Raw genomic sequence first — 14,281 nt, 5'->3', positions numbered from 1 at the left:
AAGGTCTGTCCCTTTTTGGTTTGTTCATGGGGAAGACGGTCCATTGAGGGGAGAAAAGCACCCCCTCTTGAAGCTGGTCACTTAGGCAGCCCAGGGACTCGAAAACAAATCTCGGGCCTGGCATGTCCTAGGCTTTGGACTTGCACACAGAAAGAGGCCAGCAGCGGGGTGAGTACCTAGGACCCTTCTTTCCTCTATCAGTTCAAAAAAAAATTTTTTTTGTAAGTTGGGGTTTCTAACCGGGGGTTCAGAGACTCACTAGAAACTGCGAATGCAGCTTCCCAAGTTGGAGTGCCATAGGTGGTGAGTCCAGGACTGTCCCCAACCTAGACCAAGCCCTGCGCCCTACCCACCGGGACCCTACAACACGCAGCGTGGTACCAGCGACGCTAATATGGGAATAGCAGGCAGGCTGCCGAAGGACTCATCTCAGCAGGCTGGAATGATGGTTACAAAGCAGCAAAACTCAGGCGCCTGGGTGGCTCAGTCGGTGAAGCATCTGCCTTCGGCTCAGGTCACGATCCCGGGGTCCTGGGAAGGAGCCCCACGTCAGGCTCAGCGGGGAGCCTGCTTCTCCCTCTGCTCCCCTCTTGCTATCTCTGTCTCTCTCAAATAAATAGACTCTTAAAGGGGAAAAAAGAAACCAGCAAAATTGAACCGAGTAGAGATTAATGTAAAATTTTGCACTCAGGGTCAAAAACTCAAATCAGGTCAGATCAGAGAGCAGACAAAGAAAACAACATTTATTGAACATATATTCATGCACACGTCATCCGGGTGAAAACCCCGTGGGGCCCCACTATCTCTGTCTTGGGGAGCGGCACGCCTGCTCGGGGTCGCTGGCTACAGGTGACAAGGTCGGGAGTCACAATGGTGCCTCCTGTCCCGGGCCGGTGCTCCCTCTGCCAGGCTGCCTCTCAGAAGGTGGGAGCATTGTTGCCTTCCCCTCCGAAGCCAGTAGCAGAGCAGGACGGAGCGAGGGGTCCCCACTGAGAGGGCTGGGGCAGCCTCCCCTGTGGGGATCCCGCTGGGGGCAGCGGGTAGCCCTCACTTGGGATGCGCCAACTTACAGGGGCAAGTATGTGCTCCCCAGACCAGCTGCACCAGCATCACCTGTGAACGTATTAGAAATGCAAATTTTCAGGCCGCGCCCCAGGCCTGAGAGTCAGAAACGCTGAGGGTGGGACCCAGATCCCCCGGCTTTTTAATAAGCCCTGCAGGTGATTCACCCGGCCCAGGGTCCGAGTGGGAGAAGCTGGAGGGGGGGCCCCCGGGAGGGTGCAGCAGTCCTGGCCTCACGTGGCTGGGTGTGAGCTTCACTGGGGAGGGGGGGAAGCCTCCCACACAGTCTCTCCGGGTCCCCCACGCCCCCTCACCGGAAGCACCCATAAAAAGAAACCCTGGGAACTACAGGGCTGTCTGGCCCCAAGCCTCCACACGGTGCCTCCTCTGCCACAGGTGAGGGCCAGGGCGGTGGCCTCTGGGAGGGGCTGGGGGCAGAGGCCGTTCTGGGAACCCAGGGTGGTGAGGTCTGGGGGTGCTGCTCCCGGACAGTGGGTAGTGGTGCAGGAGGGAGATGGGCGTCAGGGCCCTCCGGAAACAGGTTTGGGGGTGACGGGTGTGCCTCTAAGATAGCTCCCCCTCCCCTTTGAGTCTCCTGGGCTGTGTCCCGGGAGGTGGGAGAGGGTGCGGGACACACGGTTCCCCCAACGCCCCAAGACACAAATCCCCCCTGTTTTCTGCTGTGTCTGTCAGGTGGGGGTCGAGATGTCCAGACTTCCAGGACTGAACCCCCTTCCTGGAAGGCTTAGGATCCCCTCAGCCCTGCCGCAGGCCCTCCCTCTCCCTCTCCTCCCCCTCCTCTGCCCTCTCCCTCTCCCCTCCCCCTCTCCCTTTCCCTCCACCCCCTCCCTACCTACCTCTTTCTTTTCCCTCCCTCTCTTTCCCTCCTCATCCTTCCCTCCCCCTCCCTCTTCCTTCCCTCCCCCTCCTTCATCCTTCCCTCCCCCTCCTTCATCCTTCCCTCCCCCTCCCTCATCCAACCTTCCCCCTCCTTCATCCAACCTTCCCCCTCCCTCATCCTTCCCTCCCCCTCCCTCATCCTTCCCTCCCCCTCCCTCATCCTTCCCTCCCCCTCCCTCATCCAACCTTCCCCCTCCTTCATCCTTCCCTCCCCCTCCCTCTTCCTTCCCTCCCCCTCCCTCTTCCTTCCCTCCCCCTCCTTCATCCTTCCCTCCCCCTCCCTCATCCAACCTTCCCCCTCCTTCATCCTTCCCTCCCCCTCCCTCATCCTTCCCTCCCCCTCCCTCATCCTTCCCTCCCCTCCCTCTTCCTTCCCTCCCCCTCCCTCATCCTTCCCTCCCCCTTCATCCTTCCCTCCCCCTCCCTCATCCTTCCCTCCCCCTTCATCCTTCCCTCCCCCTCCCTCATCCTTCCCTCCCCCCTTCATCCTTCCCTCCCCCTCCCTCATCCTTCCCTCCCCCCTTCATCCTTCCCTCCCCCTCCCTCATCCTTCCCTCCCCCCTTCATCCTTCCCTCCCCCTCCCTCATCCTTCCCTCCCCCCTTCATCCTTCCCTCCCCCTCCTTCATCCTTCCCTCCCCCCTTCATCCTTCCCTCCCCTCTCTCTTCCTTCCCTCCTCCTCCCTCTTCCTCCCTCCCTCCTCCTCCCCCTCCTCCCTTCTCCTCCAACCCCCTGCTTCCCCCTCTTTCTTCTCCTTCCCTCTCCCCTCCCTCCTCCCCCTCCTGCTCCTCCTCAGAGTGTCAGGTTTCCTGCGTGACTGAACCGGGGAACTGGGGGGTCACCCTTAGAAACCCTGCCATCACACACGGGCTTAGCTCACCCCACACGTGCTCACACGTGTGTGGCTAAGTCATTCTGATACCACTGCACTTTTCAGGTTTCCAAAGGGGCCCAGCCCTGGCCGGGGAGAAGAAATTCTGTGGGTCTAGGCAGATTTCTTGATTACAGGCAAAGCCACAAACCCGCGAACTCCTTCCCAGGCCCACAGACAGGGGCCGAGCGCGAGCAGAAAGCCCGGGGATCCTCTGGAACCTCTCACTGAGGAGTGGCAGAGGGCAGCGGCTGAGGACAGACCCCTGCTCCTTCCCCCAGCCCGTCGGCACCTCTGCCCTGGGCCCAGGACCCACAGAAAGAAGCCCAGGACCACCTGTCGAAGGCAGATTTGGGCTCCCAGATGCAAGGAGGTCACCTTCCAAGAAAAAGATGGAGTGAAGGGCCTGATTAGAGCGTTCGCAGCAAGAAAAGATACCAGCTCGTTAAAGCAGAAAGAAGTGGTTAGTTCCAGAAGTGAGTGGTTCTCATCAGCAAAGGCAGAAAGTGGGGCTCTGGGTGTTTTATGGGTGAAGGGAGGCAGGAGGAAAGGAGACCCTCGAAGACTCCCTGTCCGAGTTAGAACACCCCAGTCCCCACTGAACCTGTTAGCTCTTCAGACAGAAAGGAGGGGAGAAGGTGGGCCTCAGTGTGAAGGAAGGAGCCCAGCCCCTTCCCAGACTCCAGGCTGGGGTCCCACATCTGTGCAAGCTGGAGGCGCTCTGGAACCTTCCAGGCTTCTCTTCCCCTTCTCCCACACCGAGGGCCGTGTGCTTTCCCTCTCTGGAACTTTAAACATTTTGACACTGAGACAGCTCCCAACGTAGACCAGCAGTGATAAGAGGGCGAGTAGCCATGTGAGGAATTTTATCCAGATGATCTCCGTTTTACTACAGAACATGGGAGTAACACCGGACGGGGGCGGGGGGGCGGGGGTGACGGTCCCGGGCGCCACCTTAAAACGTTGCCTTCCACACTGATCAAGAAAGGACATCAAAACAGCTTGAGAAGGGAGGGGGTGGGGGTAAGAGGGGACTGTGACAAGGGAGGGGGTCAAAGGCCAAGTTGAGGTGTGGAGGGAAGGAAATCTTTCAGCTGTGCACCTGACCCAGCATTTATGTATTAGTGATAGTTTCATACAGGGTTCCCCTGGGGTTTATTGCCCTCTAGGGGGTCCGTAAATGGACACGAGTCAGTCTGGGCATCTCCTGATGTTTCATGAAGCTTTTATATACATGCATGTAGGGATATTTCATGAGTGAGGGATTGGGAATGGGGGCAAGAGAAAGTCCACATCTGTCCATAGATTCTTCCAAGAATCTTGACCTAACAAGATTAGGAAGGACTGCTTTTTAAAAACTTAACAGCTTTATTGAGGTAGAACTCATATACCATATAACTCGTTCACTTAGAGTTTATATTTCGGTGGTTTTTAGTATGTGGACAGAGTTGTGCGACCATCACCCCATCACTTTCAGACATTTCCATCCCCGTTCCCCCAAAAAACCTGCCATGCCCATTAGCATTCATTCCAATTTTCTCCCAAACACCCCCAGCACTAAGCAACTAAGAATCTTTCTGTTTCTCTGGATTTGCCTATTCTGGGCATTTCATGTAAGTGGAATACACCATGTTGTCTCTTGCCTTTGGCTTCATTTAGTACAACAGGTTCAGGGTTCATCTGTGCTATCCTGTGAATTGATGCATCATTCCTTTTTATGGCTGAATAATATTCCGTTGTATCGATATACCACATTTTACATAACCAGTCATCAGTTGATGGACATTTGGGTTGTTTCTAGTTTTTGGCTACTATGAATGATGCTGCTATGAACATTTGTGGACAAGGGTTTCTGTGGACGTAGGTTGTCCACTCTCTTGGGTTATACTCCCCAGGGGTGGAATTGTTGGTTCATACGGTAACTCTGTTTCCCCTTTTTAGGAAGTGCTAAGCTGTTTGGAACGACTGCATATTGAGGTACTCTAGGGGCACGCACTTTCATTTCAAGGATTAACAGCAAATTCGCAAAAAGGAAGGCCAGCTGGGAAGGAAGAGTCTGAAGAAAAACCAGGATCTTATGAAACAGTGACCCAGGGACACAGCTGGAGATGGACAAACACAACACCCAATTACGGGCTGTCCGGGCTCCGGGGAAGGAGGCTGGACCACGAGGTAGGGACCAGGCAGCCACCCAGCCCTACACGTAATTCCCTTGGCAGCCCCCACATGTGCCATCCATCCTCCCCACGCTCTACCCTCACAGCTGGGCTTCAATACCCTCCCGCCAGTCAACAAACAGTGGCGTCATTGAGTGCCTTCTGTATGCCAAACACACAGAAGCAAAAGCGACAGATTAGCAAACAGTTGGTGTGGGTTCCACCTCTTAGGGCTCATGGTCTCTTGGGAGAGACATTAAACCAGTAGTTACAAATAGTTAAATAACTAATGATCGCTGCTCAGCTGTCAGGAAGTACTGGGTGCTGAGATCACATAAGGGGGTAAAGAACAAACCAAACCCTTCTGAGGATGCTGTGTAATGTTTAGGAGGAGACTTGAGGGATGAATACGAGGGGTTTTAGCCAGATGATGGTGAGAAAAGAGTAAGGCTGTCCTAACACAAAATGGGAACGCGCCGGGTCTGGAAGGGATAGCTCGCTCCGGAGGCGGGGGTCGCTGGACCAGAGAGAGGGAGGGCAGAGAATAGGCAGGCCTGGATCACGCCGGGGCCACTGCGGAGGTCTTTCCAAGGATCTTGTGCTTTATTCTAGCCTGAAGAGCATGTAGAGGGTTTTTTGTTTTTGTGTCGGTTTCTCTCTCTCTTTCTTTTTTTCTATTAACATATGTTGCATTATTTGTTTCGGGGTACAGGTCTGTGATTCATCAGTCTTGCACAATTCACAGCGCTCACCATAGCACATACCCTCCCCGGTGTCCATCACCCGGCCACCCCATCCCTCCCACCCCCGACATAGAGGGTTTTGTTAAAGAAAGAAATTAAGCACAAGAGGCCAAAATTCTGAGTAGAAGTTTGTTTTTTGTTTTATGGTGAGAGGTTTGAAACCCGGTTTGCAGGGCACCTGGGTGGCTCAGTTGGATAAGCATCTGACTTCAACTCAGCTCATGATCCCGGAGTCCTGGGATCGAGCCCCGCGTCGGGCTCCCCACTCAGCAGAGAGCCTGCTTCTCCCTCTCTCTTTCCACGCACCCCCCCCCACCGCTGCTCATGCTCACGTGCTCTCTCTCTCTCTCTCTCTCAAATAAACAAATAAAATCTTAAAAAACAAAAAAAAAAGAAGAAGAAAGAAACCCAGTTTGGCACTGAACCGAGGATCTGGGGAATGAGGTTTGGGGGAGGAGAAAGGAAGTAGATCTTTAAATCTAGAAAAGCAAAACAAAACCCACAACTTTCTCTGTCCTGTGCTAGAAAGGCAAGTCTGACGACATCTGAGCTTCATCAGGGGGGTACAGGGTCTCAGCCCGGCAGGTGGGGCGCCTTCCCTGGGAGGCAAGGTGCCCGGCTCAGCGTGGCAGCTACCACTGCTGTCCGTGGTCTACACAGCATGCCAGTCTTAAGCCGGGCCGGAGGACCTTCAGATGTGACCTCAGAAAGACGGCTCTGCCGGCTATGTGTGTAGAATGGACTGGATTGAGCACAAAGGAGGATGGCCAGAGTGGCTGCAGGGAGACCATATTGCTAAAGGATCATGTTTTTCACTTAAATTTAAAAAATATATATATGACTGCCATTTAAATACAAAATGCACGCATCTTAAAGATTGTATTGAACTCATCAGCTGAAAGACCCCGTATGATGTAAAACCCAGTTCAAAGAAGAATTTAAAGAACAGACACATAGTCTGGAAAGTTGATGCTCCTTTGCTCATAGACGCAAAAATGATCTCTGCCACAGGACGGAAGTCAGTTGCATCTTCCCGGTCCAAAACTCATTCGAGTTTCTATGACCAGAAATGCTTTGCATCCCCTTTGTAAGTTACCTTCTGTCTCTACAGGGTGGCAGTAATATCCTCCTAGTCTTCCCTGTTCGAAAGCTGGCCACACGTGTCGCTGACAGCCTGGGGCTGCTACGGGGGTCTTCGCAAACCTGGACTTCTGCAGAGGAACAACGTGTGAAATAGACCCACGTGGGGTCTTGTGGGGGGATTGGGGAGAGGAGAGCCCACAGATCTCCCCCTACTCCCGACAGCAGATCCTGGGACACCTCAGGAAGCCTGGAGCTCTTCAGAATCCAGTGTGAAACTGGTGGCCTCAGTGTTTTCCTACGCTCCTGCCTGCTTACTGTTGTATGCTACCCGGGCTTTCTAATTTCCTAAATTATTTATGTACCATTTCAGTGCCGTCTCCTGCTTGCAATTTACGACGTTAAAGATGAACTGTGCAATTTTGTTTAAAGTTTCTTTCTTTCTTTCTTTTTCTTTTTTTTTTTTTTTTTAGTAATCTTGACACCCAACGTGGGGCTCAAACTCGTGATCCCGAGATCAAGAGTCCCATGCTCTTCTGCCGGGGTCAGCCAGGCGCCCCATGACCTGTGCAATTTTTAAGAGGCAATCTAGCATAATGGTTTTAAACACAGACTCTCGGATCAGACTCTGACTGCCGTGACCTCAGGCATGTTTCTTAATCTCAGTGGGCCTCTGTCCTTAATGTCCTCCTCTCTGTAAAATGGAGATCATAGCAAGCAGCTCATAGGGTTGCTTTGAGGATTAAATCAGTTAATGGATGTACATCCCTTCGCACCGAGCCCGGGACACGGGAAGTATGGAGTATTTCCTGTCACTGTGATTCCAGTGACTGAATGAATTCAGGAGCCATCATTCTGTTTCACTCTGCTCATGAGGAGCCTGGAGGATGGGTCCATAATGCCAGTCTCCAGCAACATTGGGGTCCTTAATTAAAGAGCAAGCAGCAGGAGGGAACACACAGGAAGTTTCAGCCATGTCAACAAACAGCAAGCATGAGAACCTTCAGCATTGTCCTCATCATGGACCTACTGATACCCCCAAGTGTGAGTGCAAGGGGCCAGAGAGGGGATGCTGGAGACAACGGGTACCCACCCCACGGTGCAGGCCCAGCCATCTCAGGGGGAAGGAATCCCTGAAAATGTCAAGGTGGCTTCTTCCTTCTTGGGGCCCAGTGGGTGTGATGAAGACAGAGGGTAAGGGTTGTTTCTAGGCCATGTTTTTGCCCATTCTTCTGTCCTTCTTCATAATTTTTTCCCAGGTACGCCCTCCAGGATCCCCTGGGTTAGCGGAAGGTCTATGCGGTACCCCTCCTCATGGGAGGTACCGGCAGAGTGCAAAATACTGATACTAATAATTATTAAATTATACTAATTTAATACTAATAATTATTTAAATTAAAAATCTTGTATAGCACTTGCAAAGAGGATTCTTTGATATTCTGCTCTGCATAGAGGTTGAGCTAACCCCCCTCTCCTAGAGCGTGGGCTAGACTCGGCAGCTGACTTTGGAAGAATGGAATATGGCGGAAGGGAAGGTTTTGGACATCCAAGACCAGGTCATAAAAAGCATTGTGGCTTCCTCCTTTCTCTCTCTCTCTCTCTCTCTCTGAGTTCATTCAGTCTGTGGGGAAGCCAACCGCCACACCTTGAAGACGCTCCAGCGACCCTGTAGAGAAGTCCACATGGTGAAGAACCAAGGCCTCCCACCAACAGCCATGTGAATGGATCTTGGAAGCGGGTCCTTTTACCTCTGATGAGTTACCCAATGCCTGTAACCCTGGTCAACACCTCGACTGCACTTCATGAGAGACCCAGGGCAGAATCCCCCAGTGAAGCTGCTCCAGATTCCAGATCCTCAGAAATCTTGTGAGATAATAATATTTTGGGGGGGGGGGGTTGTTGTTTTGTTTGTTTTTTTCTTTTTTGCGACCTCACTTTCTCAGCCCTCTCTTGGCTGACGCTCTCTAGGATGTAAGCCCATCGTATTTTTATACCACCTATTTCAACGTAATTTCCTTATTTGTGCGTTGTTTAGCTAGCTCCTCTATAACTGAAGCTCCATGAGAGCGGGTATAGTTGTCTTACTCGGAGATGTGTACTCATTGTCTGGAGCCGTGCCTGGTACGTAGTAGGTGTTCATTAAGTGTTTGCGGGATGAATAAAATGAATGAAGCGTATATTCATGGAAGGACCTATGTTGATCTTCAGATCTCCACAATTCTAAACGCAGTAGCTTGAACATGATCACAGCTCAGTTAACATTCCAGGCCAAAAATCCTTTTTGTAAGACAGTAAAGAGGTGAAAAATGAATGGTGGGAATCCCAGAATCCCTCATAAGTCATGTGCAATCCTACTGTTTTATGCCCCTGAGTTTGAGGTCATTTATTGCTCAGTAGTAGACAACTGTTACACATAAGTAGGTTTTTTTTCTCTTTTATTCCTAATAATTTGAAAATAAGTTACAGATATCAGGACCCGTCAAGTCTAAATACTTTAGCATGTTTTTCTAAGAACAATAACACTGAAGATTTTTATTTCAATTTATTAGGAATTATCACACCCAGGAATTCCATATGGATTAAATAACACCTAATACACAGTTTATAAATTTGTCCAGTTCTCCCCCAAACTATCCCAACGGCTCCCCACTTCATTTAGAGTAAAAGACAAAGTCCTTGCCGAGGCCATGAGGCCCTCCACGGTCAGCTCTCACCGCCCCCCACCCCAATCACCTCTCTGACCTCCTCTCCTGCCCTCCCCCTGTTCACTCCCCTCCAGCCCCACCTCCACCTTCCTCCACTACCCAACACACATTCCCACCTCATGGCCTGTGCCCTTGCTCTTCCCTGTGCGCACAGTTCCCTCTCACCTCCTTAAAGTCTTGGTTCAAATAGCTCAAGTGTCTCCTTTACCATGGGGCCCACCGTGGTTACCCATTCCCTAAGTGCAATCCCCACCCCTGGCAGTCCCATCCCCTGGCCCTGTAGATTTTTCTCCATAAAGTATCCTCTCGGAACATACCGCAGGATTCGCTTGTTGATTTTGAGCAGCATGCGTCTCCTCTACCAGAACGTGAGCCCCATGAAGATGGGGGTCATCAGCCGAGTTGGCTGCAACGTTCTACTCCCTAGACCCATGCCTGGTGCAAACATCACCAGACGTTTATAGGATCGGTGAGCGAACGAGTGAAGGAGCAAGCCCAGAGAAATGCCTCCCGCGGGCACTGGCAAAGGGGATGCTGGAGGGTGTAATGATAATGAGCTGAACGCCACCCCTGCTGGAGAGCTTGGCCATAGTTTGGGGAGACCCGGACACGGTGACAGCGAGCCTTCCCATCCAGAGAGGGACTGAGGGATGACAGTGTGCCGTGGACATCTTACTCCGGCCACCACGACGTTCTGTCTCATATCCTGCATCTCAGAATATCCCTCTTACCGCTGAACATTTTTAGACTCTCCTTTAAGAAAGAGTAACACTAATAATCCCTGGCACGTCATATTGAATGGTCTTCATGCCAAACCCTTGAAACCCAGTGTCTTGAACGCAATCCTCTCCATAATCCTACGAGGTGGGTTTTACTGTAAATCTCATTTTCTGGACAAAGATGATTCAGAGATTTAACTGACTTTTAAAATTCATATTTAACTTGCTGACCTTACAATTCAAAACATCTAAGTTCTTCCTTAAGCTTTTGCTTACGCTTATTCTATTTCTGTCCAACATATTTTAACTATCACTTCTGAAAGGAGTTTGAATGTGTGATCCAGTGACAAAGTTAAACTCCCTTAAACATTTTAAATCACATGTAAACATTTATTGTGTTCGGTTCCCTCTTACATATTTTCACGGTCTGACGGGACAAACAAAATCTTTCCAAGTATTTACATTTAAATTACTCGTCCAAAAAAATTAAACTTAAACATAGGGTGAACTTTGTGTTCTCATAAAAGCTCCAATATTAGATGTAAGTTTAAGAAATTTTCAGTTTAAAATTGTGAATCTGAATCAATTACATACTTACTCACTTTCCACTGGAGTTCCAAGAACGTTTTTCAAGTTTATTTATTTATGAGTAGTTTCTATGCCCAAAGTGGGGTTCACACTTATGACCCCGAGATCAAGAGTCACGTGCTCTTCTGATAGAGTCAGCTGGTGTCCTGGAATTCCAAGATTTTTCCTCTAAATAGGCCAAATCCTATTGAGCCCTAACTACAGAAATACCAAATGTTCATAGATTCTTTTAAATAAAAATATTGATGCCATGATTTGGATTCCCTTAAATTATCTATACTTAATTTTAAATCTTTAAAGATCTCCCTCACCAGGAAACTCTCACCTTTGTTTCACTCCATTTTGGTGTTGCCTTCTTCTCGACTCTCCTGAGATTCTAGAACTTCTCCTCTGGCCTGCCTATCACTGTTGTGTCGGTGACCCCACCATCCAAAGGAGGTGCCACATGGCCTAGGGTGCCTACGTCTGAGTTCGATCTTATACCCCCACCCAGGAAACGCTACCGCCCGATTTGATTCTGCATATCTTTGGTTCTTCAGATGAGTCAAGTCATTTCTATCTTTGAACCAGATGGAATGGTGCATTCTTTCATACTCTGACAGCGTCTTTGGACCAGACAAGCCTTAGAGATGGGAAACTGATATCCGAGGGAATCACGGCTTAGGAAATCAATTGTTTTTCATCTAGGGGTGGAACTTCAGGCATCCGTCAACAATGGGAAGGGACTTGGGGTGGGTCACCGGCTCCTTCCCAGGTCTGTGACATCACACCCCATCCTTCTGCGGCCTGGGGGGGTCAGCCAGCTCTCGGGGCAGGAAATAGGGAGACTTCCTTCAAGAGTCCTGTGTTGGCTTCTCTCTGGCCCTAAAGGATAAAGTTCAGACAGATGGGACCAGAAGACACAGAAGCAGCATGATGGCAGCTAGATAGAGGAAACCCAGAGGTGCCCAAGTACATCTTTATTGATCTCCTTTCCAATTCCAGTAAGTCTGCTGAGGCTGATAGGGGGCAGCTGCCATGGCTCTCAGTTTTCATTCATTCGACAAGTATTTCTTGCTTCTGTATTATGGGCAAGGTCCCGCTTTCAAGGAGCTCACAGTCCCTAGAGGAAACGAGCAGCCAGAGCTGGGGTTGAATGTGATCTACCTCATAGGAGGGGCATTGATGAAGCCAGTGGGCATGGGGAGGGAGAGTGATCTCCCTCTGGTGGAAGGAGATCAGAGAAGGCTTCCTGAAGGAGGGGATATTTGCTATTCAACTGTGTTTACTGGGCACCTACTATGCGCCAGGGGGTGCTTAGGGGTGAGCAAGGAAGAACTAAGCAAAATAATTGCAGGTTGCAGGGAGCTAACATTTACTGAGAGCTTACGACGTGCTGACACTGTTCTAGTGTTAAACCTGGACTGACCGGTTTAATCCTCCCAGCCCTCTGTGAAGGAGGAAACCATCAATATCCCCATCTTTATCGTGCTGCTATTTGGTGGATCGGGAATTCAGGCAGAGCTCAGCGGGGACAGCTCATCTCTGCCCCACAGGGTTAGCCCGGTTGAGGCTGAAGCTGAGGCTGGAGGACCACGATGGCTTTGTCACATGGCTGGGACCTCGGGATGGCCGTGAGCTGGGGCACTTCAGCCGTCCTTCATGTGACCTCTGTCTTTGGCAGGGGAGCCCGGACTTCTTTACCCAGCGACCAGCTGGCTTCCCAGAATGTAGACGCAGAAGCCGCACATGACACAGCATCAACGGGTTGGTGACTATCACAGAGCCAGCCCAGGCTGAAGGGGAAGGGAGGTCAACAAGCCAGGAGCATCAAAGTCACACTGCAAAGGGCATGAAGGATGGAAGGAATTGCTCCAGTCGTCTTTGGAAGCGATCTTACACAGACACGGGGTTCAAATCACTTTGCTCAAGGTCATACTGCTAATAATGGGGCCGTGGGCGGTAGGCAGGGGACAGGTGACACCTGCAGAAATGTAGAGAAGGACATTTCAGGTACAATGAAGCATGCCGCGTGAGGGCCCCGAGACATGAACATCTGGAGTGTCGTTCTGTTTGCTGGTAGGTAAGAACGAGGCAAAAAAGCGAGGTTGGGGTCAGACCATGGATGATCTTGAGCACCAGGCTAGGCTAGCTGGACTTGACTCTGTGGGCAGTGGGAAGCTACGAAAAGTCTGGAGCAGGAGAGTGACTCATCCTGGCCTGCGCTCTCGGGACACTGGGAGATTGGCAGCCCAGTAAATGCGGACCCTCTGAGGGAGTGATGCTATCTGACCTGGAGAGCGTTAGGACGGGAGGAGAGGGTGGGTACGAAGGCAGGAAACATTACGGGGTGGGGCTGACCTAACCCGGCAACCTGGTATTTTACAGGTGAGGAAGTCGTGGCTCTGGGAGGGCAGCGCTCCAGGATCTCCCAGCAAAGCAATGAGCAAAGGTGGAAGGTAAGAGGCAAGTGCATGAAAGTGTAAGTGGGGGTGGGGGCGCCCAGAGTCCAGGTCTTTGGACCCCGAGCCCATTCAGGCACAGTGGGAGTGTTCGTGGTGGGAAGTAGGAAAGTTGGGGCTCCGTTGACTTCTCTGCGGGGCACGTTGGGTGTCCGTCCAGTGCACTATGCAGTGAGAGCATGACCCGGCTTGAACCAACAGAAAGAGCCTACCCCGGTGGAGGACAGGCCTTCTTCTCTCCCCAGGGAGCAGGGCCTGGGCCAGCCGGGGTTGGATGGGGGCTGGGTGTGGACCGGAACATGGAGGCTTCCATTTTGCCGCGTCCACACATACCCGGAGTTGCTCTGAGGGTCTTTCCGAGTAATAAACATTTTTTAAAGCAAGAGGGAAGAGAGAAGGGCAGGAAGATGAGATAGGCAGTTCTTTTGAAGCTCTTACTTTGAAAAGACAGAGTTTAAAAAAAAAAAAAAAGAAGAACCAGGAAAGATCCTGGTTGATCTCATTCTTAGCATCTCTGGCTGGAAGGGGGCTCCCCACCCTGCTCTGTACTAATCGCTCCCTGGAATCAGTATCTTCTGTTCTTCTGACACACTTCGTGCAGGGAGAGCTCATTTTGGCTCCCTCCAAAATTGGACTCTAAATTTAGAACTGGCCTCGAAACTTCTGATCTTTGAGCTCTACTTGTCTGGCTTGGCCTGGCCCGTGGCAGCCACCTCTTATCACCATTCATGTTCTTCCTATTTGGTTCTCCAGTTGCCTTAGAAACAGGAATTGGTATGATGGGTCGTGGCCAAGAAACAGCAACCAGAGCCCACCAGTCTCCCCCGGGGTAGGACCTGGTCCCCGTTCTCCTTGTAAATAATGTTCTCTCTGAGCAGAAAATGTTTTGCCCTCACGGCCCCAGAGCTGGGCCCCTTGGGTGCGTTCCAAATTCTTCTGGTCTCTCTCCCATCTGTGGCAAGTTCCTTCCCTGATTTCTCATCTCTGCAATCCCCAGAAAGGGGAGGAAGCCGTCC

This window comes from Zalophus californianus, chromosome 16 (assembly GCF_009762305.2).
Source record: "Zalophus californianus isolate mZalCal1 chromosome 16, mZalCal1.pri.v2, whole genome shotgun sequence".
Taxonomy (NCBI): domain Eukaryota; kingdom Metazoa; phylum Chordata; class Mammalia; order Carnivora; family Otariidae; genus Zalophus; species Zalophus californianus.
Note: the sequence above shows the minus strand (reverse complement) of the source record.